This window comes from Acyrthosiphon pisum, chromosome X (assembly GCF_005508785.2).
Source record: "Acyrthosiphon pisum isolate AL4f chromosome X, pea_aphid_22Mar2018_4r6ur, whole genome shotgun sequence".
Lineage (NCBI taxonomy): Eukaryota > Metazoa > Arthropoda > Insecta > Hemiptera > Aphididae > Acyrthosiphon > Acyrthosiphon pisum.
Genome location: NC_042493.1, coordinates 126,159,840 through 126,171,219, shown reverse-complemented (window position 1 = coordinate 126,171,219; position 11,380 = coordinate 126,159,840).

Here is an 11,380-nt window from a genome sequence, read left to right as displayed (position 1 = left end):
ACTTTCAGTGCATATTTAATGCATATTTGACAATTTTTAGTGCTTGAATGCATGCTTATTTATGCATTTTTTAGTGCATGAAGTAACGAGCCGTGATTATAACCAACTCACCCGGCGTTGCTCGTGAGACACTCTTGTGATTTTGCGAGCAGTATATTTTCATGTAGGCCACCGGTGGATTTCAGACCCCGCGAGGTGCGTAGGTAGGTAGGTTTATTTAGTCATTTAAATATTTCTCACTTTATGATTTGAATCTTGGATGTACTAAAAACTGTTTCATAATTATCAAATGACAATTCTCGTAACTCCCGTGGTCATCAAGTTATCAAGTTTGTATAATTAAAGTACGTTTATTACGTAAACAAATTTTGTAGAGTATTTATTATATAACTATAATATAGTAATTTATGAATCTTTAACATTTAGAAAAATGTACCTATGCGTATACAGCAGAATAATCTACTTTACTATACGTATAGGTACTACCTATATTCCAACTTAAAATTATTTAAACATTATTATAAAGATTATATTTTTTTTTTAAATAATTTATACCCTATAAAGTACAAACCTATTATACCCCAACTTAACAGCAATTCAGAATAATCTCGGTGGGGCTAAATTTTCTAAATAATTATAGCATATCTGCATATGATTGATAGTTTTGACATTTACCTAAATATTACAAATATATTGGTGAAAATCGATAAACTTTAGAGGGAGGCTTGGCTCCCTATACACCCTCTCAAAAGATATGCTTTTTGTTTTATAGGCGATGGTGTCCAAAAACATCTACATTTTGTTGGCCTCAAAGATAAAAAAAAGGCTACATCCGAGTTCCGTCCTAAGAACCTTTTTTTATATCAATTCCGTCCCAGTTAAAAAAATGTATATTTTACTAATTCCGTCCTAATAATATTTTCATAATTTAATCGTAATAACAAGTATATAAATATTGTTGTTATAAAATGCATACCTACAAAAAATAGGCATTCATAATATTAGTACATATTCACAAGTTAATCGGAATAATATAAAATAATAAAAAATTCAGTAAATATACTAAATATAGTCATATAACATAGTCAAAGTCAAACTGTCATGTTAATAGCTATTAACACCCATAGGTACTAAAAATAAATAAATTTTAACATATGTGTAGGTAATTGGATTGAATTAAAAAAAATATAGGTATTCATAATATATTAAGTAGTGATCAAGTTCGAACTTGATTATTTTGTGCGATAACAGAAAATAAATCATATTGTCTTTATTTCTAAACTAGTAACTACCTATATGATATTGTTAAATTTGATTTAACAGGGGATGGAACTAGTAGATATATCTTTAAATTTAATTTTTATATTTAGGACGGAACTATTGGATGCTGCAGCCAAAAAAATTCACCAGGCTACTGTAGAATAGTATCTACTATTGTAGAATACCTACGCAATAGGTAACAATATAGATTATAAGTACATTGTACTATGCTGAGTACCTATGTGCCCACGAAATTTCATAGTATTATAACTTCAACTTTTAAAAAGACTGGAAGTCCGGAGGTAAAGGTTCTATTTTATTATATATATCCACTTTGCCCATAGAACTAAAATAATATTATAAAAAAATAAATAATCGAAATTGGTAATTTTTAAATCATGACCAAAATGTGTTTATAAATGCTATAATTTTTTAACTCAATACTATAAATTGTTATGTAATATCCAGTATCCTAACATTTACTTACCTAATAGCTAGGTAGATACTAGATACTATAATAGGATAATTCTACAGAAAAAGTAGATAATATTATTATTCGGTAATCGTTTTTACGTGCAATATTTCTATACCTATTAAACATTTCTCAGTAAAATTTAGTTTAAAGATAAATCGCAAATGATCCTTGTCTCCCGGAACATATCATGTACACTGTACAGGTTTCACCACTATATGTTTATATCACCATTATTTTATAAATTATAAAAATTTCAAAAATTTTTACTTTTTTGAGCTATAAATAGGTATAGGTAAAGATATCAATAAAAAAAAATATAGTTAACAGGTTCCTACTTCCTATTTACCTATTATTTAAAATATATATGTCGTAGGTACTTTGGTGAGTTTATTCAATATCAAGATTCAAGATTGTTTATTTATTATTAGTACCTATATATATTTGCAAACAAAAACAACAGATTGTAGAGAATTACTAACTATTATTTTACTAATGTCGTATTGTACATTTGTAAAATTTTGTTCAGTTGCGACTTGTAAGTATATTTAAAAAAAATTTAGAAAAATTATAGAAAACTCCCTAAAATTGTTTTAGTTTAAAAAAAAAAAAAAAAAAGTTTACCGGAAAGTAAAATCAACTTTTTATGAGCGTTTCAATTTATCATTTTTATGATATTCATCAGTAGACTAACGACTTTTCACCTATCAAATTTTGATATTTTGTTGTACCTAATACAAAAACTAATTAATAATAACCATATACACTTGACATTTTTACAAAATGTTAAAATGCGTTAAATGATCATTTTTTATGTAAGGTAATATTTTCAAAAAATGTTTACTATTTATAAGCTATTTATTTCAATTCATAATTGTTTTTCTGTTCATAGCTAACATTAGAAATTTCAATAGAAGGTTCCCAGAAAGTTTTACTACCTCTATCAAGAATAAAAAGTTCACTAGAATGTGAACTACCTATAGCCATGAGATATTTTCGATTTTTATTAATTTTTATTTTAACTATCAAATATTCAAATTTGATTATTATTTTACACAAGCAGGTACGCTTGGCTGACACATCGTCTCCGGTTAGAATCCTTTTTCGTACACAATGATTTATCATTGAATTCAAATATAACACATCAATTACAATGGCATGATGCTGACCATCATTACAATTATTTATCCACCTTTTTAACATTTGAATTGTTCTTTATGCGATTATCTCAGTTTACCTCAGTTATATGATTGTAATAATTGAATGTATTAATTCGTGCAAATTGGTAATAAATCATCAATTTGAGTTACATTGAATAGGTAATTTGTTATCATCTTAATCAAAATTTAGCAATACAATATTACAGACATAATAATAATAATAATAATAATAATATATATATATTATATATTATATGTTAGTATATACGCGGACTATTATATGAATATAGTTTGTGCTATATATTATAATTAATGATACCAGTGCAACATAATTTCTAATTATTATAATATAAGCATATTTTGTAGTAGGCTTCATGAGACTTTATGAGTGAAATGTTTACATATTCTATTAGTAAATAGTAGGTACGTAATCACTAATCCAGTACCTACCTATTCCAATTTAAAAACCTATATTCTATAATATGGGAATATACAACTTAAATACTTTCTTATAACAATCATCTAACCAAAATTATTTCTGGACACGTCTTATCATAAAACATGTCCACTGTTGAAAATTATTTATTTCGTTAGGTATTCATAAAGTACATTTATGACGGTAACTCAGACCATTTGAATTCTGAATATATTCAGAGCAGTGGCGCATTTAGCATTTTTTTAGGGGGTGACAAGAATTTTGGCATACCTACACAGCCCGACAGCCGTGGAGGATTACAATAATTATATTATAATAATGCATGTATTTAAAGAGCCATGCTAGCGGATCTGTCCCGAGATCCATCCCTATAAATACGCCCCTGATTCAGAGACCAGCACATCGAAATGTATATTAGTACCTATACTTCGTTTACTTGATTACAAACAAAATTAAAAACACACATTCTCAATGTTTTCCATATAATCTGTGACCTGTGGTTATATCACAGAACCATAACGCCAAAACCAGTGCCGTAGCCAGAAAAAAATGTTGGGGGGGCACTTAATTTTTTTTCCCTAGCCTTTGAAATGCTAGAATATCTAATTATGACCCCTTTGTTCATAAAGTGAATCTACTACTAGTTTTATGACCATATTATATTTATGTTAACAAGTATGGTACCTACATTGGCTACATTTTAATATAACAATGTATTAATAATATTGTAAACCATAGGTTAATGTATTCATCAATATTATTATCATTATATTATCAAAATGTGTTGTAAACAAAACATTCCATTTTTGGTTCGAATATTATTAAAATTTATTAACAAAAATACAAGACTAGCTGGTAGTTTTTTCGTGCAATTAGATCAATAAGCGAAAAAAAATATACTTTTCCATTTTTAATTTCGAAAAAAACATAACAATTTCTCCGTTTTTTGTGTGTTTTGTTGGAAGTGATTTTTTTTTTTTAGTAATTCAAAAGTAAAAGTAAATTTTGAAAAAAAAAAGAAGAAAATTACTCTGGTATTATAATTCAGATCATAAATCCATTTTCTACATAATCTAGAAAAGAGATTAGCCGTCGTTTATCTTAAATTTACATAAAGCGTTCGGGGAACTCGCACACACTAATGATCAGTCATTACGCACATAGATATAGTACTAACTATCATAGTTAAACTATGGATGTACAATATTTCCTAGATCCGACCGCTTCAAAATGGTTCACTTCGACCTACTACTACTACTACTACTACTACTACGATAATCCACTACCACGATAATAATAATATAATGCTCCGAAAATATTGTTCCGAATCACGAATGTCGAATGCTACGAATACAAGATCTCCGATTATACACAACTACGAATGTAGATCAAACCACTCCGATATCATTAATATTATCATTGATAAACTGTAAAATCAATTACTGCGATGTTACTATAATAATATTAAAATATAAAACTGAAAATCTTGTTTGGCCGTGGCCTGCAGTTTGGTGTTTTCAGTTTTGTTGGTGATTTAGTAAACGAAGTACCTAATTAATATGAATTTCGATGTGCTAATTCTTGAATATAATATTATACAGAATTCAGATGTTCCGAGTTACCGTCATAAATTTAGTTTGGCGAGTAAAAAATAAAAGATGTTTAACCGTGAACAATTTCTAGTAAGTGTTCAGGAATAATTTTGGTTAGATAAATCGTTTTAAGAAAATATCTAAGTTGCGTATTCCATATTAAAGTTGAAATTTCAATACTATATTTGGTACTGATAGCATATTATGCAAATATTTCACTGATGATGGTAATTACAAAATTTATAATACGCTTATACCTATTATAATAATAATTATAAATTGTATTACACTGGAATCATTGATTTTATATTTATATAATATATTGACTTGCTCAATTTGTATTAAATCTTTCATTCATTCTTGTGATTTGATTTTTATAATCTTTTATAATTTTATACTCATTGAATCATTTTATTGCAAGAAACTTAATACCTATCAATAATTAATATTAGTACATATTATAAGAGTATACTGTAAAGTACTAAAGTGTTAAATTTACTTAATATAATGTCTCGAAACTTTGTTACTTTACCGGACACCCTTTTTTTTGCAATTTTTTTTTTTTAGGCTTATGTAGTTAACTATACTGAAAACGATGTTGAAGTCAGAATTTGGCGGTCGGACTTAGTTTCGAAGTTATAGCTTTATGAAGTTCGCTATTTTACGATTTTTGCGCTTTCGCGCGTCACTAGTTAACTGCACCTATTACGAATATTAATTTATTTTTTTTCGAAACCTTTGTAATTCAACGAGTTAAGAACGACGGTGCAATCAAAATTAGATAGCCAGACTTCGTTTTGAAGCTATATGCTCAGGCAGTTTCGAATTCTAAGTTTTTACGCATACGCTCAACGCTCTATAGAAGCTCGAGATCCTGCAGACCTCTCGCTGGATGGGGGCTCGGCCCCCAAACCCCCCGGGGCTTAAATAGCAAACCTGGGGGGAGGGTAGGGGAGGCGACGCCTTCGGGGTCGCGGGGGGGGGGGGGGGAGCATACCTGCCCTGCGGGCAAACGGATGACCTAACAAGTCATTTTAGCCTTGGTCATTAAAAGTAACACATTTCTAGTGGCTCCGGGCGCAACACTCAAGGGACCTCCCTTCACCTACCGGCTCCGGTCGCTATACTCGATGACCAGTAATATAAGTTTATAGAGGCTCGGCCCCTAACCCCCTCGGGGCTTAAATAGCAAATCAATTACCAATCAAATTTGTATATATTGTTTGCAGCTGTAGTCAAAAACCTTGGCTTTAATAAAAAAAATAATTAGACATACATGTCCGCGTCAAATACGACTTGAACAGTGAAGATGACAACGCACCGGCTTTTAACATATTCTAAAATTTATAACAAAATTACTAAAATGTTCAATTTTTACTATTATACTTTTAACTCTTGAGTTTTTGAAATTTGAGTGAAACATAGGTTATAGATACTAGTATACTACTATCATAATAGTACCATTATTCTGTGCTTTTACCGTGCGAGAAACACAAATAAAATGAGGTAAAACCACGGTTTAAGATATCTTAAACCGTGGGTAAAACAGAATACCGTGGTAAAAATGATCAGCCCATATCAGTTATATCTAACTGATAAGTCGATTAATTAATAAAATTAATTCTGTACAATCTTGATATTGAATAAACTCGTCAAAGTATTTATTGAAAATAATAGGTAAATAAGAACCTGCTATTACTCTATAATACTAATTATACTTATTTTTAGTTATTTTACGTAATAACATGTTAAAAATGATATGGTCAGTATTTTTTTTTTTTAATTAAAATAAACATTTTGATTTGTTTGATATGTTTTTGTATACCTAATCAATAAAATGAAAATTATTGAATTTTAGAGCAGATTCATTGATGATTTTGTACGTCTGATGAAAATAAAACCCGTAAGATAGTGGTAGTGGAAGAAAGATAATTCATTGTGTTCAGTAAATAATTCTTAGGCCTTAGCAAAGCTGAGTACATTATTATAGTGAATTTAAGTAGTTAAAGGATTAAAATTCCGGACAAAATTCATGTTTTTTCAAATATGTCTTTGTATTCAGAGTCATCTTTGCTGCTAGGATAGGATAGGACTGGTTGATGTATTGAATTTGAAAGAAATGATAAATTATTTATTCAGTAAAATGATTTTGAGCAAAGCTTCAGGTATAATAATAATAATAATCGGTACCTATACGACAACATTTTTTCCTATTGATTGTTATGTTTTTGGAACCTTGTAAAAGTTAAAACACGGAGACATTAACTTTGGTTTTTGGTGTAACTTTAAAACGAATGACCGTAGATACATGACATTTTCACTGGTTGTTTATATTTCCATTTTCTATACATGATTAAATTATCAAAATATTTTTATTTGTTTTGAGCTGTTACGGACATTTTCAGTTTCCAATTTAATTAGTTTTTTTTCTATAAATGTCAATAAAACTTTATTTGTTGAGTAAAAATACTTGAAAATTTAATACAAGGTTCCTACTATATTGTTACAATGACATTTGAAAAATATTAAAAATCCTTAGTCACAGTTTTTTTTATTAGCATTTAAAGTTTAAAAATTGACAAAATATGGAAAAATTACGAAAATTAGAAAACTATTTTGAGTTAAGAATTCGTAAATTTTTTTCTTTTTAAAACTAAGATTTTAAAATGTAATACAAGATTCCTTATAAGATTCCTTATAAGATCTACCTTTATCAAAAAAAAAAAATGTCTATAAGAAACTCAAATTAAATTTTTATGAGCGTTTGAAATTCAAATTTTTACAACATTGAATATTCACTCGATTTCTTATGTAGTGATTTTCTTATTTTTTTGTAATTCAAAAACGAATAACTGTAGATACAAGAATGTTAGTTTTATCAATTCTTATACGTGATAAAATTTTCAAAATATTATGACTCTTTTTGAGCTGTTTACAGACATGGTCAGTTTTCAATTTTTTTAGTTTTTTTTTCTATAAATATCAATAAAATTTTATCTGTTGGGTCAAAAAATGTAAAAATTTAATACAAGGCTCCTGATATATTGTTACAATATCAGTTGAAAAATATTAAAAATACATAGGCACAATTTTTTTTATAAGCATGTAAAGATTGAATTTTGACAAAATTTATCAAATTTAAAATTGAATACATTTTTTTATAATTAAAAATTTATAAAATGTTCAACTTCTATATCTTAGCATTGAAAATTTAAGACAAGATTCCACGTAATTAGTTAATTATTTTACCAAAAAATCTAAAAAATACATAAGCACAGTCAGGGGCGGACTTGGGTAAGAAATCGGCCCGTGCGATCCTAGTTAGAGGAAATTCCACGAATATCATTATAGGTACATTATAAGTTTCTTTATGACAATGTCCAATCACCATCTTTTCATTTGATACATAAAACTAAAAAACTTAAGAAAAATTCTTTGTGTCCTTGATGGTCAACTGAATCATGCAATTATCGTAGTCGCTCCAAAAAAAAACTGTAGCTACTATTAGCACCATTTGAATACCTTTTCCTTTCACTCAGACGATCTTAAAAACTCCTAAAGTTTCAATAATTTGTTAGTATTTGACTATTAGTGAGCTATTCAAAATCGAATTTGTCGTAACCAACCACAAAGAAAATAATATATGTTAATAATACTATATGGATAGGTATGCTAAATAAGGGTTTTTAAAAAAAAAAAAATCGTTCATTTACATGAATATTTACAATCTGTACTATGGTGCACAATTAGTAAAATGTTTAGCATAATAATGAAAAGGACAGTGAAAGACATGAGGGAGCTTCACATTAGAAGCACCTGAGCTTTAATACTAAATAAGTGTTATGACATTTTTGTACACATATTATATATGATGCGTCTGTTAAATAGGTACCAGAAAGTAATTGAATCCAAAGCGGTTGCTTAAATCCGATATCAGGGAACCAGATTATATTATATTATGTAAAAACATTAACGTTAATAAAAAATAAAAACTTTTTTGAAAACTTTTATAAGGTAAACTTGATTAAAATAGTTGTACGAAAACCATAAAATACCATTACATCATTATAGCCTATGTGTACGATATACCTATACGTCATAAATCATAATATTACGTGTTGTTCAATTTTTATCTTTTTTTTTTTTCAAACAGATTGTTTAAATAAAAATTAAATATTTAAAAAGACGAATATAAACTAATACTATACCTAATACTCGTATATTATGATACAAATTATGGTATAATTGCACTTAAATTCCCAAAAAGGTGAGTAAGTAGGTTGTAATGGGCATGTATTAGAATGTAAAATTGAAGGTATTATAAACCGCTTTTACTTATTCGAACCATACTATGCGGTTCTCCTTGTAAAAGCATTTAGCAATCTTATCCATAACAACCTATAAACACAAGGCGGCGGTTTCTTCAGTACGACAACAACAACAACTTTTACGACCACACCCAAGGCACCTGCGAGTTCCGTGTACTGACCAGATCAAAGGATCTGACAGCATAAATAAGAGAGACAGGAGCACAGCCTGATCAAATGTACCTGGATCAGTAAAACCGAAGTCACTTCACGCCACCTGCCATTATACACCGCTTCACCGCTATTACCACGGAATCATTCTACTTACTCATCTTTTCTCTGCTGTACAGTAGATGTAAAGTAAGTCACTATAATGAATGCGTTAAATTTAAATAAGTCATCAAAGAAAGTTTATCCAAACTTGAAAAAATATCTAAAAAAGTTCAAAAATGTATATTTTAGATTTTGAGCGGAGCGAAAGAATGTATTGATTTTGCAATGACGTGTTTTTTTCTGTCTGTCAGCAACATTTTGGGTGGTAAAATCGCTCCGATTTTCGAGATCAGCATCTTTTCTGATAGAAAAGTGAATCTAGTAGGTACTTTTAAGAGGTCAAAATCCCAAGTAGCGTAAAAAAAACAAAAAAAAGGTGGGTAAGTGGATGTCGTTCTGCTGTACAGTAGGTTAGAAGTGGGTCACTGTATAATGGACAGTATTAAATTTGAATTCAATGATATAATATCACTGTATAAGAAAAACGATTCTGAGCGGAGACGGTATATCAGTCTATGTATTAGACATATATATACTTATCTATGGTATAAAATAAAAATTGACCTATAATAGGTACCTATAATAAATCCAAATTAATCATATCATAATATCTATTAGGTACTTATAAGTTATTACGCGTTATACATCAACAAAAAACCCGTGGTAAAATCATAGATATATAATAGTATACTTTAGAAGTTTCAAGTACCCACGAATAATATTATACAATCACAACAAAATAACTAAAATAGTTATCCTAGGTTTTTAATATGTAATTTCGTCCAAATTTGTACTTAAAATGACTATAAAAATAAACTGTGTAAATGTATTTTTTAGATTTTTTGGTAACAGAATTAATTACTTACGTGGAATCTTGTTTTAAATTTTTAATTCTTAGATACAAAAATTGAACATTTTATAAATTTTTAACTACAAAATCATTTTTCAAATTAAGATTTGATAAATTTTGTCAAAATTTGATCTTTAAATGCTTATAAAAAAAAATTGTGCCTATGTATTTTTAATATTTTTCAACTGATATTGTAACAATATATCAGGAGCTTTGTATTAAATTTATACACTTTTTGGCCTAACAGATAAAACTTAAAACAACTAAAAAAATTTAAAACTGAAAATGTCCGTAAACAGCTCAAAAAGAGTCAAAATATTTTCAAAATTGTATGGTGTATAGGAAATGCTTATATAAACATTCAATAAAAATTTCATATATCTGCAGTTATTCGTTTTTGAATTAGAACAAAATAAGGAAATCGCTACATGAGAAATCGAGTGAATATCCAATGTTGTAAAAATTTGAATTTCAAACGATCATAAAAATTTAATTTGACTTCCTTATAGATATTTTTTATTTGATAAAGGTAGACAATCTTATAAGGAATCTTGTATTACATTTTCATATCTTAGATTTAAAAAGAAAAATTTTTATGAATTTCTAACTCGAAATAATTTGCAAATTTTCGTGATTTTTCCATATTTTGTCATTTTTTGAACTTTAAATGCTTATAAAAAAAAACTGTGACTAACGATTTTTAATATTTTTCATTTGGCTTTGAAACAATATACTAGGAGCCTTCTATTAAATTTTCAAGCTTTTTTATCCAACAAATAAAATTTTATTGATATTTTTAGAAAAAAAACTAAAAAAAAATGGAAAATGAAAATGTCCGTAAAGAGCTCAAAATAAATCAAAATATTTTGAAAATGTTATGGTGTATAGAAAATGCTAAGATAAACATTCAGTCAAAATTTCATATATCTACGGTCATTTGTTTTAAAGTTACACCAAAAACCAAAATCGATTTTCTCGAAACAGATTTTGCGTAAAAATTCCCGTTTTTCCTTAATTTTTTCTTTTGTTT